This window comes from Mustela erminea, chromosome 5 (genome assembly GCF_009829155.1).
Source record: "Mustela erminea isolate mMusErm1 chromosome 5, mMusErm1.Pri, whole genome shotgun sequence".
NCBI lineage: Eukaryota > Metazoa > Chordata > Mammalia > Carnivora > Mustelidae > Mustela > Mustela erminea.
In genome coordinates this window covers 133291769-133308988 of record NC_045618.1, presented here as the reverse complement: position 1 = coordinate 133308988, position 17220 = coordinate 133291769, and the positions used below count along the sequence as shown (strand labels likewise).

The window sequence follows — 17220 nt, the reverse complement described above, 5'->3', positions numbered from 1 at the left end:
CACAAGCAAATAAATATCTTTGCACATGCATATATATCGTTCTGCTTTCTATCAAAAGGAATCATATAAAATGTATTGTTCTGCCAGGTGGTTTTTTTTTTTTTTTTAAGATTTTATTTATTCATTTATTTGACAGAGAGAGATCACAAGTAGGCAGAGAGGCAGGCAGAGAGAGAAGGAAGCAGGCTCCCTGCTGAGCAGAGAGCCCGATGCGGGACTCGATCCCAGGACCCTGAGATCATGACCTAAGCCGAAGGCAGCGGCTTAACCCACTGAGCCACCCAGGCACCCCTGCCAGGTGGTTTTTAACTTGAGCACACATCATGGACATCTTCCTAAGCTGGTATCTGGAGCCCAGTTTCATTTGTATTAATGACAGCATAGTTTTCCATTACCTATCCCTCAGTTGCTAGATGTTTACAGATTTTTCCCCGTTTTTTTGCTATTACAATAATACACTAAATAATCTAGCTTATAGATCTATTGGCATTGGCATTTCAGTAGGCTATATTCCTAGAAATGAATTACTGGGTCAAGGAATGCATGCATTTAAATAACTTAATGGGTAATATCAAATTACCTTCAGAAAGTTTTTTTTTAAATTTTCTACAATAAATATGTATTAACTTCTGTAATCAGGAATAAAGTATGAGGATTGATTTCAACATGAAAGAATACATGCCACGTCTGAGAGGGGATAAAAGGATTCAGTATAAAAAGAAAACATGACTTAAATATGATCTTGTGTGGGCACTTGATTAATTCCTGATACACTATTTATTTATTTATTTATTTATTTTTCTAATATACCATTTAAAATTGTTTTGTACTAATTCAAGTTTTCCTTTGTACTTTTCAAGGAAGCTTTCACTGTCTACAAAGTGCATTGAAAAAATTGCCAACCTCAATGGCTTAAGTAAGTGATCCACAGTAACAGATGGTTCTTGGATTTTCTCGTTATTGGAATAAACATTCCAGAGACACTTATGTAATCCCAGAAACCGGCACCTGTTTTAACCACAGTAATTGTCAGGTGGCAGCGAGACTATATCCACCATGTGTCTTAAATGTGGTCATCCAAAGAACATTAGAACACGAGATCTGAACATTTAAAAGACATTTTAAAGCTTTTTTAGAGTTAGAATTAAATGGAAGAATTGGATTTTTTTAATTATAAATTTTTCAAATCTGTCTTGTGTTTAATACTTATAATATTTAAATTTTAATTCCTCACCATCATTGTTTTTGTTGTACTCCTTATCTGTCTTTTTAAAAAAAATTTTTTTTTTTTAGATTTATTATTTGACAGAGAGAGGCACAGCAAGAGAGGGAACACAAGCAGGGGTAGTGGAAGAGGGAGAAGCAGGCTTCCCGCAGAGTAGGCAGCCCAATGCAGGGCTGGATGCGGGGCTAAATGCGGGGCTGGATCCCAGGACCCTAGGATCATGACCTGAGCTGAAGGCAGATGCTTAACGACTGAGCCACCCAGGCGCCCCACTCTTCTCTGTCTTAATGACATTGCTCCCATTGCCGAGGGCTCTGACTCCCGCTAGTTTCCTATGGTTGCTGAAAGCTGGTGGCTTAAAACAACAGTTCCGAAAAACAACAGGAATAACAAAAGGACAGTTCTGGAGGCTAGATGTCTGAAATCGGTTTCAGGGGATCAAAATCAAGGTTCTGACTGAGCCGTACTGCCTCTGAAGGCTTTAGGGGAGAATCTGTTCCTTGCCTTTTCTCTAGATTCTGATAGCTGCCATGTCCCTTGGCGTGTGAGGGCATCACTCCAATCTGGGGTCATACTGAAGTCTCCTCTTTTGTCTGTGTCAAATCTGTCTCTGCCTCCCTCTTATGACGATGTATGTAACCGCATGTAGGGACTACCTGGGTAAGCAAGGATACTCTCCTTAAGATCCTTAACTTGGGGCGCCTGGGTGGCTCAGTGGGTTAAGCCGCTGCCTTAGGCTCGGGTCCTGATCTCAGGGTCCTGGGATCTAGCCCCACGTCGGGCTCTCTGCTCAGCAGGGGGCCTGCTTCCCTTCCTCTCTATCTGCCTGCCTGTCTACTTGCGTTCTCTGTCAAATAAATAAATAAAATCTTAAAAAAAAAAAAAAGATCCTTAACTTGAAGACATCTGCAAAGTACTTTTTTCCCATATAAGGTAACATTCACAGGTTCCAAGGATTAAGATTTAGGTATCTTTTGGTGAGCCATTATTCAACCTACCATCCTCCTCCTTTACTTTGCTTAAGTCCATCACTAAGTCTTGTTAACTCTACTCTTTGAAAGAGCTCTCAAATAATTTGTTGCTTTTCCATTGCCAGAAGCTACAGCTTAATGTGGACTCACAGTATCTCCCCCTTAGATTGTGTTTTTCTAGCACTTTTGACCATTTTTCCACAGTAAGGAATACATTTGAATTCATGACTCGGTGCATGTATCTATATGAACACGCATATCTAATGTATATTCACACACATGAAGTGGAATAGGTTTGTAAAACAATATTTGCCCTTAGAGCATAGGTTCCAGTATACATTTTTTTAAAGATTTACTTCTTTCTTTCTTTCTTTCCTTCTTTCTTTCTTTCTTTCTTTCTTTCTTTCTTTCTTTCTTTCTTTCTTTATTTCTTTTTCCTTTTTACAATAGATTGAGTCATCTTACCCATAGCTCTATTAGTAATTTCCTCTCCAGGACTACATAGATACTGAATGCCAACTTTGAGTAAGGTCCTGGGAGGCAGATAGAGATTTAGAGAGATGGTAGTAAAATGTGATGCTTTCCCTCAAGGAACTCATTATGTAAAGAGACAGAACATATTCCTCACTAACTGTAATAATGGCTCATATTTCTTGAGCATTTATATGTATCAGGCACTATTCAAAGCAATTTAAGGATACTATTCATTTAATCTTCACAATAACTATATGAAGTGGATATTTACTATTATAATCCAAAATAGACGGTTATAAATGTTCCTAAGGAAAGTGTAATTATGATGATGACTAGAGAAGGCTTTAGAAGGAGAAATGACATTTAAACGTGACATTCCTATTTTCTTTTAAAGATTTTACTTACTGGGGTGCCTGGGTGGCTCAGTTATTAAGCGATTGCCTTCAGCTCAGGTCATGATCCCAGGGTCCTAGGTCATGATCCCAGGGTCCTGGGATCAAGCCCCACATCAGGCTCCCTGCTCAGTGGGAAGCCTGCTTCTCCCTCTCCCACTCCCCCTGCTTGTGTTCCCCCTCTTGCTGTCTCTGTCTCTCTGTCAAATGAATCAATCAATCCCAAAACCCACCAAAAAATATTTATTTATTATCTATTTGAGAGAGAGAGTGAGTGCACAAGTGGGAGTGGGGGAGTGGAAAAGGGAGAGGGAGAAGCAGACTTCTCGCTGTGCAGGGAGCCCAACGCAGGCTTTGATTCCAGGACCCTGGGAGCATGACTGGAGCTGAAGGCAGATGCTTAACATACTGAGCCACCCAGGCACCCCTAAACTTAACATTCTTAATCTTGTTTCCTTTAGGACTTTTCTGTTAGAGGAAGGGGCTATTGTCAAAGTAAAAAAAAGCACTGCATTAACGAATGCACAAAGTCATAAAAAAGAATGATGTGTTCAGGTAGGAATAGGGTGGTACAGCTTTTAGATGACTGAATGCAACATTAAGGCCTTTGGTCTTTAGTAGGCTGAGGGGAACCATTAACGATCTCTGATTTACAGGAATGATGAGATCGTTTACTTCTTTTTTTTTTTTTTTTTAAAGATTTTATTTATTTATTTGACAGACAGAGATCACAAGTAGGCAGAGACAGGCAGAGAGAGAGAAGAAAGCAGGCCCCCTGCCGAGCAGAGAGCCCGATGCGGGGCTCGATCCAGGACCCAGAGATCATGACCTGAGCCGAAGGCAGCGGCTTAACCCACTGAGCCACCCAGGTGCCCCGAGATCGTTTACTTCTTTAAAATGCTTGTCATAACCCACTAAGTTGGTTTTTATATGATCCATAGTTTGAAAAACACTGCCTTATGACTTTTGTGATAGCCTCCTACTTGATCTTTTTGTCTCCTATCTTTCTGCTCTTCAGTTGACCTTCAACACTGATAACAGAGTTTTCTTTTTCTTTTTTTAAAGATTTTATTTATTAGAGAGAGCGCGGGGTGCAAGTGCACAAGCTAGGGGAGGGGCAGAGGGAGAGGGAGAAAGAGAATCCCAGGCAGACCCACTCGGGGCTCGATCCCACAACCCCGAGACCATGACCTGAGCCAAAACCAATTGACGCTTAACTGACTGAGCCACCCAGAAGCCCCCAGAGTCTTCTTTCTAAAAATAGTCTTCTCTATCATTAATTTCAATGTCATAATTTCTTTCCCTATACAGTAATAAATTAGTAAGATCATTTTAGCCTTTGTCACCCTTTTCACGTGTATTTTTTTAAAGGAGTTTTGTTTTGTTTTTTAAAGGAGTTTTACATATTAAGTTCAATATTATCTTTGGAAGAGTTGCATATATTTGTTATCTCCAGTTTCTGAAGTTGTTTCTCAGTCCTCATGTTCGTTGACCTAACAGCGTATTTTGACATGGATGATTTTGTTCCTCTTTGAAGCAATTTCAGTATTTGATTTCTGGTATGCGGTGCCCTCCTGATTTCTTAGACTACTTCTTCCTAGTCTCATGTCCCCAACTTTTAAGTGTTAGAGTCCCCAGGACCCAGTTCGTAGATCTCTTCTCTATTCTGTTTTCACCTACTCCCTGAATTATCTCATCAGGTCATGGCTTTACCATCTATAGGCTGATGGTTCCCACTTCTGTATCTCTAACCCAGGCATCTCCTCTGAATTCCAGATTCCAGTCAGTTGCCTGATACTACCATTGGAGTCTAATACACATCTCATAACTAACAGGTCCAAAACTAAGTACTCCAGCCCCAGCTAAACCAACTTCTATATGTTTTTCTCAGATGCTAAAGCTCCATTCCTTCCTTTGCTTAGGCCAAACTCCCTGGTAGTTTCTCAACTTCTTTCTCACACATCCCCAAGACCCATTATCTTTCTAATTTCATCTCCTATTACTCTTCTCTCATTCTCTCAGGCAGGTTTTTGTATTTTGTGAACACTTCTGATGTGGCCCTGCTTCAAAGCTCTTGTTCTTAAAGTTCCTATGCCTGTAAATGTCCTTCCTCCGAAGAGCCTCATGGCTAGCTGCCTCGCTTCCTTTAAATCTTAGACGTCACCCTCTATCCAAAATGTCAACTGTTCCCAAACCCTGAACATTTCATTCTTTTTACCTGCTTTTTTTTTCTGCTTCACGCTTGTCAGTCTCTAATATATTTATTTGTTTTGTCTATCACTTTGCAAATTACTAGCTCAATGTCAGCAGAAATTTTTATCTGTATTCCGCTGTTATATTGTAAGTGATTATAGCTGTTCCTTGCATACAGTAGATGCTCAGTAATTGTGTTTTGAATCAATAACTTTTTAAAAAGATTTTATTTATTTGAGAGACACAGAATGAGCGCATGAGAGAATATGAAATGGGGAGGGGCGGAGAGTGCGGGAGAAACAGACTCCCAGCTGAGCAGACACTTAACCAACCGAACCACCCAGGTTTTTTTTTGTTTTTTAAAGATTTTATTTATTTATTTGACAGAGAACACAAGTAGGCAGAGAGGCAGGCAGAGAGAGAGGAGGAAGCAGGCTCCCTGCTGAGCAGAGAGCCCGATGCGGGACTCGATCCCAGGACCCTGAGATCATGACCTGAGCTGAAGGCAGCGGCTTAACCCACTGAGCCACCCAGGCGCCCAACCCAGGTTTTTTGAATCAGCTTCTATTCTGAATGAAAAAGAAAAAATGACATGCCAATCTTTCCATATGAAGAAGCTTTAAAGAATAATTGATATGTGATTTTCTTAAATATTTAATTTCCGCACATTTATAGTTCTATGGGATGTGTTAGTTTGCTAGGGCTATCATAATCAGTTCCACAGACTAGGTGGCTTAAACAACAGAAATTTATTTTCTGGGGCTTGTGGAGGGTAGAAGTCCAAGACCAAGGTTTTGGCAGGATTGAGTTCTTCTGAGGCCTCTCCTTGGCTTATGGATGACCATCTTTTCCCTTGGTCGTTAATAGACTTTCCTCTACTTCTGTGTCCAGTCTCCTCTTCTTATAAGGGCACCAGACATATTGAATTTTGCCTAAAATGGTCTCATTTTACCTTAATTACCTCTTGAAAATCCCTGTGTTCAAATACAGTCATATTTTCAGACACTGGGTGTTGGGACTACAACATATGAATTTTAGGACATATGAACTGAACACAGTTCAGTCCATAACATGTGGTCTTGTTTCAACAATTAAAGCATTTTTGCATGAATTAGATCACTCTTGAAATACTTTGTCCTAAAAGTTAAATGTTTCCCATAGTGGAATTTAAAATAATTCATTTAATTACATTAATCAAAACAAAGTTTATATAACCATATATGCCTGATATGCACACACAAACATACAAACACACATCATTTATGTTGTACTTACCTGAATTAAGCCTTATGCTAAATGTTTTAGACAATTATCTCATTTAATCCTGATATTCTTCTCTTTATAGAGATTTTATTTATTTATTTATTTATTTATTTGAGAGAATGAGCTGGGGTTGGTGGGGGAAGGGGCAGGGGGGAGGGAGAGGGAGGTTGGAATAGAATCTCAAGCAGGGGGCACCTGCTTAAGCTCAGATGCTTAAGAGTCTGCCTTCAGCTCAGGTTGTGTCTCTAGGTCCTAGGATTGAGCCCCACGGCATTGTCTGCTTCTCCCTCTCCCTCTGCCTCTCCCCCTGCTTGTGTGCTCTCTCTAATGAATAAATAAAATCTTAAAAAAAAAAAAAAAAAGGATCCAAGCCGACTCTGTGCTGAGCACAGAGACCAACACAGGGCTTCATCTCTTGAGCCTGAGACATGACCTGAGCTGAAACCAAGTCTCAACTGACTGAGCCACCCAGGCACCCCAATCCCGATATCCTTATAAGTTAGATATTATATTTCCTCATTTTATGTATGATGAAACTGTGAGTCAAAGAGGCTTGGTTGCTTCCCTAGAAAGCTGGGACTAGAAATCTGAAAAGTGAATTTGTGTTCTTAACCATTGAATTATGGATGTTCTGAAACAGTGCATCAGATAGAACGGTCTGCGACATACTGTTGTCACTAGCCACGTACAGCTGTTAAGCTTTTGAAATGTGGCTAGTGTGACCAAGAAACTGAATTTTAAATTGTATTTAATTAGAATTAATTTAAATTAAATAGTCACATATGGCTAGTAACTACCGTATTGGACGACAGTTACAGAAGGTTATGCTGTGAAAACTAAGTGTGTAACTTACGCATAAGTAATCAACAATTTTTGGGGGGAGAAATGTTCTCCCCAAAAATGTTCCAAAACAAAAAATCTGTTATTTTTCTAGAAATGTTTTCTTTAATTTTGAAAAATAATACATGCATATAGTTTTATGCAAACAGTTCAAAAAAGGTTACACTGGAAAGTAAGTTTTCCTCTGACCATAAAGCAACCACTGTTTCTATTTTCTTTTTTTCTTCCAGAAATAGATATATGAATAGGATCATCCTTTTAAAAAATACAAATAAGCATTTTTTAAAGGATATTATTTATCTATTTGGCACAGAGAGACACAGCAAGAGAGGGAACACAGCAGGGGGAGTGGGTGAGGGAGAAGCAGGCTTTCCACTGAACAGGCAGCCGGATGTGGGGCTTGATCCCAGGACCCTGAGATCACGGCCCGACCCGAAGGCATGGCATCAGCCACCCAGACACCCCACAAATAAGCATTAAGCAGATCACAATCTAACTCTTTAAAAGTTTGAAAGCAAAAGATTTTAAAATACTAATTGATTTGATTTCACTTTTAATCCTTTGTGGAGTGGGGCGCCTGGGTGGCTCAGTGGGTTAAAGCCTCTGCCTTAGGCTCAGGTCATGATCCCAGGGTTCTGGGATCGAGCCCCGCATCGGGCTCTCTGCTCAGCAGGGAGCCTGCTTCTCCCTCTCTCTCTGCCTGCTTCTCGGCCTACTTGTGATCTCTGTCTGTCAAATTAATAATCCTTTGTGGAGTGAGGCGGGCTATACATAGGTATGTTCCTATTTTCTAATGTGAGTCCTTATGCTATAGTAGATTTGAAATATATATGCTTCCAAATTTAAAGTTCAAATCTTTTTTACTTATTTTATCCCTGAAGTATTTTTTCCTAGCCAGCAATTTAAAACCATGCATTCAAGATAGCTGACCATTTGTAAATTTCATGTTGTCATGATGTGAAAGTATAGCTGTAGTGTTTACCTTCAATGATAAGTAAGTCAATTTCCTACTTGAATACCACTTTTTATTAATACAGCCTTTCTTACTCATTAGATAATTATATTTATTATATAAAGTTTATTAACACTTTATTATACTAGATTTACAACAGCTGTAATATGATTCTCATTAAACAAATAACTGTGTTTTTTTTTCCCCACTGCAGAAAACTTGAGGATATTGTCTTTAGGAAGAAACAACATAAAGAACTTAAATGGACTGGTAGGTTGTTATTTCTTTCTTTAAAAAAGCATGCACTTCTTTCCTTAATATACAAGCAATATTTGTCCATTGCAGAAACTTTACTAAATAGAAAAGCAACCATGAAAGGTACATATAGATCACTTACAGTTTAAATATTGGTAACTTTTTTTTTTAAAGATTTACTTATTGGGGCGCCTGGGTGGCTCAGTGGGTTAAAGCCTCTGCCTTCGGCTCAGGTCATGATCCCAGGGTCCTGGGATCGAGCCCTGCATCGGGCTCTCTGCTCCTCAGGGAGCCTGCTTCCTCCTCTCTCTCTCTGCCTCTCTGCCTACCTGTGATCTCTGTCTGTCAAATAAATTAATTAAATCTTTAAAAAAAAAAAAGATTTACTTATTTATTTGAGGGAGACAGAGTGTGCAGGAGGAGGGGCAGAGGGAGATGGAGAGCTGAGGTGGGGCTCAATCGTGACCCTGAGCACGATCTGACCCAAAAACAAGGGTCGAATGCTTAACGGACTACCCCACCCAGGCACCTCATAAATATTGCTGACATTTTGATTGTCATCTTTCTTGCATGTTTTTCTATTCTTTGATGTAGAAAATGAAACCATACTATACATACTATTTTGGATCTTTTATTTTTTTACTTAATATGTAAAGATGATTTTTTTCATGTTATTCATTCATTTAACAAACTCATTTAGTATATTTCCTGAATGCCTACTTTAAGCCAGGTGCTGTTCTGGGCATCAGAGATACAGAAAAATATGAAAGGAAGATCTTGCTCCCCTAGATCTTCTATTACAGTAGAGGGAGGCAGACTAGAAAATATTTGTAGAGTACATAAACAATAGATTATATAATATGGGTGGTGATGAAGGCAATGAAGAAAAACAAAACATACAAAAGCATGGGTGGGTGGGAAGTGAGGATGTAAGCTCTAGAGCTGACCAAGGGACGGTGTTCCAGACTGAGGTGGGACAGCAAAGGTAGATGTCCTGAAACTGAAGGTACTTGATATGATTGAGTAAGAGCAGAAGACGTGAATGAGGTGCGGGCAGGGGGAAGTTGTCCTCCCTGAGGTTGGAAAGGGAGCCAGGAACCAGGCCACATGGAGCCTTATAGGTCATAATAAGATTTTGGATTTTTTTCCTAATGGCTTGAGTAGCTGTTGGAGGTTTTTGATCAGAGGATGTAACTGAAGTTGTTCCTTTTTTTTGTTGTTTCTTAAAGATTTTATTTATTTGAGAGAGCATGCCTGTGTGCACACATGCAGGGGGAGGGACAGAGGGAGAGGAAGAGAAGCAGACTGCCTGTGGAGTGCAGAGTCTGTCGCAGGACTTAATCTCATGACCCTGAAATCATGACCTGAGCTGAAATCAAGAGTTGGACACTTGACTCACTGAGCCACCCAGGTGCCCTGTAACTCAAGTTTTTTAAATAATTTTCAACCATACCCCTTTTTAAATAACAGAGTAATATTCTATTTTACTGATTTACCATAATTTAAGTCAGTTACTTATTACTCATTATTTCTAGTTTGGAGTAGCTATCATAAATGCTATTATAAATGACCTTTTAGCTATATTATCACACATATCTGTGAGTAATTCTTTGGATAAATTCCTTGAAATGGAATTGCTGCATCAAAAAGTATAAATTTCTTTTAAGGCTTCTATATAGCATATTATCAGGTTACCCTTTGGAAAGTTTGAAACAATTTATATTCCTACCAGTAATGTATCAGGGCTCCTATTTCCCCTTACCAAACGTGGGGATTTAAAATTTTTTAAGTTTTTGACACTGTACTTTATTCATATATTTATTGGCCATTTGAACTTTATTCATATATTTATTGGCCATTTGAACTTCCTTCATTTCAAAGAAGTTGAAATGAAACAATATTGTAAAACTAGGCAATTTCAGGAATGACAAGCCAATGTCTTTTTCTTGTATCTGTTCCCCAAGAGACGATGATTTTTTAATTTGTTTTAAATTTTATGTATTTATTTTAGAGAGAGAGAGAGAGAGCTAGCGTGAGCAGAGGGGAGGCGAAGTGAGAGAGGGAGAAACAGGCTCCCCACTGAGCAGGGAGCCCGATGCAGGGCTCCACCGCAGGACCCCGGGATCATGACCTGCACTGAAGGCAGATGCTTAGCGACTGAGTCACCCAGGTTCCCCAACAATAATTTTTTTTAAAGTGTTTATTGTTAAATAATTTATAAACATTCTGAAATTTTAAAAAAGATTTTATTTTTATTTATTTGTCAGAGAGAGAGTGAAAGAGAAAGCACAAGCAGGGGAAGGGCAAGCAGAGGGAGAAACAGGCTCCCCACTGAGCAAGGAGCCTGATAGTGGCGCTCCATCCCAGGACCCTGGGATCATGACCTAAGCCGAAGGCAGGCCCTTAACTGACGGAGCCACGCAGGCATCCCAGCAGTCCGATATTTTTTATGACTCTGGCCTTCTCCTCTCACTCCCCCAGTAAGTCTAGCTTGTGCTTCCTAAGAACCAGCAGGGATGAATCTACGGAGCTTCTCGACAATAATCTCACCAAACCAGACAGGCTGAAGTGGCCGTCCCCTTGTTGCAGAGGCCACTATAATACCTGAACAGGAGTCCGTGTTCAGAGCTGTGATTTTGGAATTATCTTGAAATGTCTTTACTTACCCACATGAAGTGTTAATAATAAACTTACAAAATATTTGGAAATTCTTAGAGATTACATTCTGGAATTAAATAAAAGACGTTTTCTCCCTCAAAATAATAACCAGTAGATGAACTGTGTGCTTGCTAGTTGGATATGATAAGTGAAATCCTGTGATAAGTAAAGATCTGTGAAATGAAATTTTTTTTGCTGTTCTAAATGATTCACAAATGTAAAGGAATTTTTCCTTCTTTCCATTCTTCTGGGCCCTAGATGGTAAAAATGTCAAGTATAGAGACATTATTCATAATGGGTACAATGCTAATTTGTCAACAGAAGTTCAGAATTTAATATATTTCAAGCTAAACATTACTTTGAATTATCTGTAAAGGAAGAGTTTGCAAGTAAACATACCCCAAATTCTGGGGATTAATACGCCAGATGCTTGATGTTCCCCAGGTTTTTACAGAACACCAGATTCTCAAGCACTGCTATAGTATATACCTTCTCCCATGAAATATAATATATACCTAGAAACCACAAAGAAATTATGAATACAGGATTAAAGGCATGTGTAGAGGTGTTATGTAGCTGAACCATCACTTGCTTAGATCTCTTCACTTTCCACAGACTTCTATCAATACCACCCAGCAGTTTTCTTCCCAGGGTGTGTGTGTGTGTGTGTGTGTGTGTGTGTGTACATATATGTGTATGTGTATATACTATGTATACATCAAACATTTTACCAATCCACAAGTTTTACTACTTATGCATAGACAAAAGGAAAATAAGTGCATCGGGATACAGACACCAGGCTTCAGGCAGGTTCACGTACTAACTGATTTATTCACCTAGACACACCAGCCTCAAAGCATGAATTCACATAGCTGGCTCCGTAAGTTACAGATGACTAATGTGTGAAACCTGGATTGTTAAATCAAAGGAAAGGACTCAGGAAAGCTAACAAGGTACATTGCAAGCCCATTTGTGTATGTGATCTGGCCTCTGCCTCCCTCAGATCTCATTCCATGTTACTCTTCATAGCTGTAATCTACAGCCACTGGTCCGTCTCCTCCTTGAACACACCAGGTCTGTTCCCACCTGAAGACCCCCGTACTTGCTATTTCTACGGCCTTATCAACTCTGTTACTTTGGATTTCTTCATTACGGACCTTCACACTTCAGCCTGGATGTCTCCTGCGCAGAAGCGACCCAGCTGCCATATATCTCAAGTTGCCCTCTAGGCAGTAACTCTCACCACTTAAAGTTTTCTTCATCTTCCTTGTTATTATCTGAAATTTTCATTTGTTTATTCTCTGTCATGTCACGCACACACACACACACACACACACACTCAAGTCCTAATGAGTGCATTAGTTTTGTTCATCGCATCTGTGTTAGTGCTGGATACGTGTAGTAGGCACTCTGTAAATACTTACTGAGTGATTCAATATGTTCCTAATTACAGAAACTATTAGGTTACCTTTTTAATTCTAAGAGTAATATACGTTAATTATAAAAAACAAATCAAGCATTTCATTAATACATGAAATACACTTTGAAAGTCTTTACTCTTTATACCTATAGATATCTGTGCATGTGTGCGTGTGTATGTGTGTATATATGTTATATATGTTTGTACCGATAATATACAGGCCATATTTTTTCTGCTTTTTCATTCATCAGTATATCAGGGATATCCTTCCATGTCAAAACATGAAAATTTAGTGTATTTTTTTAAAGATTTATTTTATTTGGGATGCCTGGGTGGCTCAGTTGGTTAAGCAGCTGCCTTTGGCTTGGGTATTGATCCCAGCGTCCTGGGATCGAGTCCCACATCGGGCTCCTTGCTCGGCGGGGAGCCTGCTTCTCCCTCTGCCTCTGCCTGCCACTCTGTCTTCTTGTGCTCACTCTCACTCCTCTCTCTCTCTGACAAATAAATAAATAAAATCTTAAAAAAAAAAAAAAGATTTACTTATTTATTTGAGAGAGAGCATGTGCTGGAGGTGGGGCGGAGGGAGAGAAGAGGGAAAGAAGCAGACTTCTCAGTGAGCCGGGAGCCCAATGGGGGGCTCGATCTCACAGCCTCGAGATCATGAACTGATCCAAAATCAAGAGTGGGATGCTTAACCACCCAGGCACCCCAATGCATTATCATTTTCTTTAAGGATTGTATTTATTTATTTGAGAGAGAGACAGATAGAGATCTCACACAAGTTGGGGGGTGGGTGCGCAGGGAGAAGCAGACTCCTGGCTGAGCAGGGAGCCTGCTCAATCCCAGGACCCTGGGATCATGACCTGAGCCCAAGGCAGACACTTAACTGAGTCCCCAGTGCATTATTTTTGAAATAGCTTTATAGTTTTACAGTTTCAGAAAGTTACAATGCATTTATTCCTTATACTGCTGAGTGTTCATATTATCTTTTTGAGGAAGGGATATCTTTTTTTTTTTTGCTATTACAATTCATGCTGCTGTGAATATCTTCACACATATATCCTTCAGCAGTTATTTGAATGTTTATATAGGCTAGATTGCTGTAGGTAGAAATGCTGAGACTATTTGTACACATTTAAATTTTTGGTAGGCACCTCAGATTGCTCTTACAATGCTAGTGCCAGTTTCTACTTCATCAGTGGTGTATGGGAGAGGATTTTCCTCTCCGCCCTCAATATCCATGAGTATTATCCCTGTTTTTATTTATTATTTATTTATTCATTTATTTTTAAAGATTCTATTTATTTTTTTGACAGAGAAAGATCACAAGTAGGCAGAGAGAGAGAGAGGGAAGCAGGCTCCCCACTGAGCAGAGAGCCCGATGCGGGACTCAATCCCAGGACCCCGAGATCACGACCCGAGCCGAAGGCAGCAGCCCAACCCACTGAGCCACCCAGGTGCCCCTATTCCTGTTTTTAATATGGTAAAATATGATAGGCAAAAATGGAGTACTGTGGTGGTGGTGTTGGTTTTTTCCCAAGATTTTATTTATTTATTTGACAGACAGGGATCACAAGTAGGCAGAGCAGCAGGCAGAGAGAGAGGAGGAAGCTGGCTCCCTGCTGAGCAGAGTCCTGATGCAGGGCTCCAGGCTCCATCCCAGGACCCTGGGATCAAGACCTGAGCTGAAGGCAGAGGTTTAACCCACCTAGCCACCCAGGCGCCCCGGACTACTGTGATGTTTTAATCTGTATTCTCTAGTTATGACTTTGAATGTCCTCCTATATCTTTGTTATGTATGTTTCCTTGTTTGGAAATTGACCAAATAAAGTTTTTACCCATTTTTCTATTGGCTTTATTTTTTTCTTATTGAATTCTAAGCACTCTCAATATTTCTTTCTTTTTTAAGATTTTATTTATTTATTAGACACAGAGAGAGATCACAAGTAGCCAGAGAGGCAGGCAGAGAGAGAGGAGGAAGCATCCTGCCCGCTGAGCAGAAAGCCCGTGGTGGGGCTTGATCCCCGGACCCTGAGATCATGACCTGAGCTGAAGGCAGAGGCTTTAACCCACTGGGCCACCCATGTGCCCCTTTTTTAAAGAGTTTATTCATCCATTTGATAGAGACCTAAAGAGCACGCTCAAGCAGGGGGATGGGCAGAGGGAGAGAGAAGAGCAGGCTTCCCCACAGCAGGGAGCCCGCTGTGGGGGTTGATCCCAGGACCCCCAGGCCTCCTCCTTTGCTGCTTTTCCCTCATGTCCTTGGGAGCCATTTCTGTGCCTCTTCACAACAACCTAGGTAACAGGGAAGTGAGAGGTAGAAATCACCTTTTTCTTGGCCTTTCTAAAACCTAAGTGCAGATTTCATTTTTTAAGTTTCTTTCTTTTGGGGGCACCTGGCTGACTCAGTCCTTAGGCATCTGCCTTCGGCTCAGGTCATGATCCCAGGGTCCTGGGATCGAACCCCACATCGGGATCCCTACTCAGCAGGAAGCCTGCTTCTCCCTCTCCCACTCCCCCTGCTTGTGTTCCCTCTCTCGCTGTCTGTCAAATACATAAAATCTTAAAAAAAAATTTATTTTCCTTCCCTCTCTCTCTCTCTCTTTGGGTGGGCAGCAGAGGGAGAGGGAGGATCTCAAGCAGGCTCCACACCCAGCATGGAGCCTGATGTGGGGATTGATCTCATAACCCTAAGATTATGACCTGACCTGAAATAAGAGCCAGACACTTAACCTACTAAGCCACCCAGGCGCCCCTGAGTGCCGATGTCAGTTGTGCTGGTGGCCACAGCAGGCCAGGTAAATTCTTTGTAAGCTGAGTGTTCCTGGATTGAGCACAGCCAGCAACATGTTTTTGTTTTTGTTTTTTTAATTTATTTGACAGAGAGAGATCACAAGTAGGCAGAGAGGCAGGCAGAGAGAGGGGGAAAGCAAGCTCCCCACCAAGCAGGGAGCGCGACGCAGAGCTCAATCCCAGGACCCTGGGACCATGACCTGAGCCGAAGGCAGAGGCTTAACCCACTGAGCCACCCAGGTGCCCCAACACTTTTTTATTTCTTAAAAGAGATTTTATTTTTTTATTTATTTACTTGAGAGAGAAAGAACACCAAGAGGGAGAGGGAAAAGCAAACACCCTGCTGAGCAGAGAGACCAACCCGGGGCTTGATCCCAGCACCAGGATCATGACATGAGACGAAGGCAGATGTTTAACCAACTGAGCCACCCAAGGGCCACAGCCTGCAACACTTTAAACAACAGGTATTTAAAATACTCCACAGAAGTTACTTCAGGGGTAGAGAGCTCCAAACTCACTGCACTCTGAGATCTGGGACCTAGTCTGGCTTCTTTTTGTTCAGTTTATAACTATGTGTTGAGCTTCCACTCCCTGGGCATCTTCTGTGCGCTCCAACCAGTAGGCTGAGCTGAATGGTTGGGTTTAGCTAATGAAGGGCACTGGCAAAAGTGTGAAGGGGGAGGGGCACCTGGGTGGCTCAGTGGGTTAAAGCTAATGTTTCAGCTCGGATCATGATCCCAGGGTCCTGGGATCAAGCCCCAAATCAGGTCCAGCTCTCTGCTCAGCAAGGAGCCTGCTTCCCTGGCTTCAGAGCCTGCTTCCCCATCTCTTGTCTCTCTTTCTGCCTACTTGTGATCTCTGTCTGTCAAATAAATAAATAAAATCTTAATTAAAAAAACAAACGTAGTGACGCCTGGGTGGCTCAGTTGGTTAAGCGACTGCCTTCGGTTCGGGTCATGATCCCAGCGTCCTGAGATCGAGTCCCACAGCGGGCTCCTTGCTCGGCAGGGAGCCTGCTTCTCCCTCTGCCTCTGCCTGCCATTCTGTCTGCCTGCGCTTGCTCTCTCTCCCTCTCTCTCTCTGACAAATAAATAAAATCTTAAAAAAAAAAAAAAAAAAAAAAAACGTGAAGGGCGAGAGAAGAGTGAGGTCAAGGTATTCATTCTCTCCCCACTCCTCCTAATTCACCTTGGATTGCCTTCCTCCCACCACCCTGGCTAAACCATCCTGCCAGGCAACCCTCTGCCCTTGAGCTTTCTGGGCCCAAGGTTCTGTAGCCAACCTTGTTTGTGTTTTAACCTTGCCGATGATTCTGGAAATAGTCCTCTTATGAAACTCTCCACAAATTACGCAATTGGAAAGTGCCACTTGTTCCCTGCCAGAACTCTGACACAACTCAACAACACGGAGACTGTCAGTGACCAGATCTGTGAATTAAAAAGTAAAACTCCAGGGGCACATGGGTGACTCAGTGACTTAAGGGTCTGTCTTCAGCTGGGGTCCTGATCCCAAAGTTCTAGGATCAAGCACAGCATCAGGCTCCCTGCTCCCCAAGAAGCATGCTACTCTCTCTCCCTCTGCCTGCCCCTGCCGCTGCTTATGCCCCAGTGCTCTCTCAAATAAACAGATCTCAAGCTAAGCAAAACTCTTGCTGAGCACCTGCTAAAAGGTTTTATCCATGCAGTGTTTCTACATATGGTAGCCGACGTATTCATCCCAATATGCCTTTTACAAAGAGGCTGAATTCAGGGACTTAATTACACATCTTGCTAAATAAGGATCAG

The 17220-nt window shown here is 41.3% G+C and overlaps 1 long non-coding RNA gene across 1 annotated transcript; it reads left to right on the top strand.

Moving 5' to 3' along the window:
• Window positions 1–863: 863 nt before the first annotated feature.
• LOC116591777 lies at window positions 864–11222 on the top strand. Its single transcript, XR_004286159.1, has 3 exons — window positions 864–916; window positions 8525–8580; window positions 11047–11222. It is a non-coding gene; the product is annotated as an uncharacterized LOC116591777 (long non-coding RNA).
• Window positions 11223–17220: the final 5998 nt, after the last annotated feature.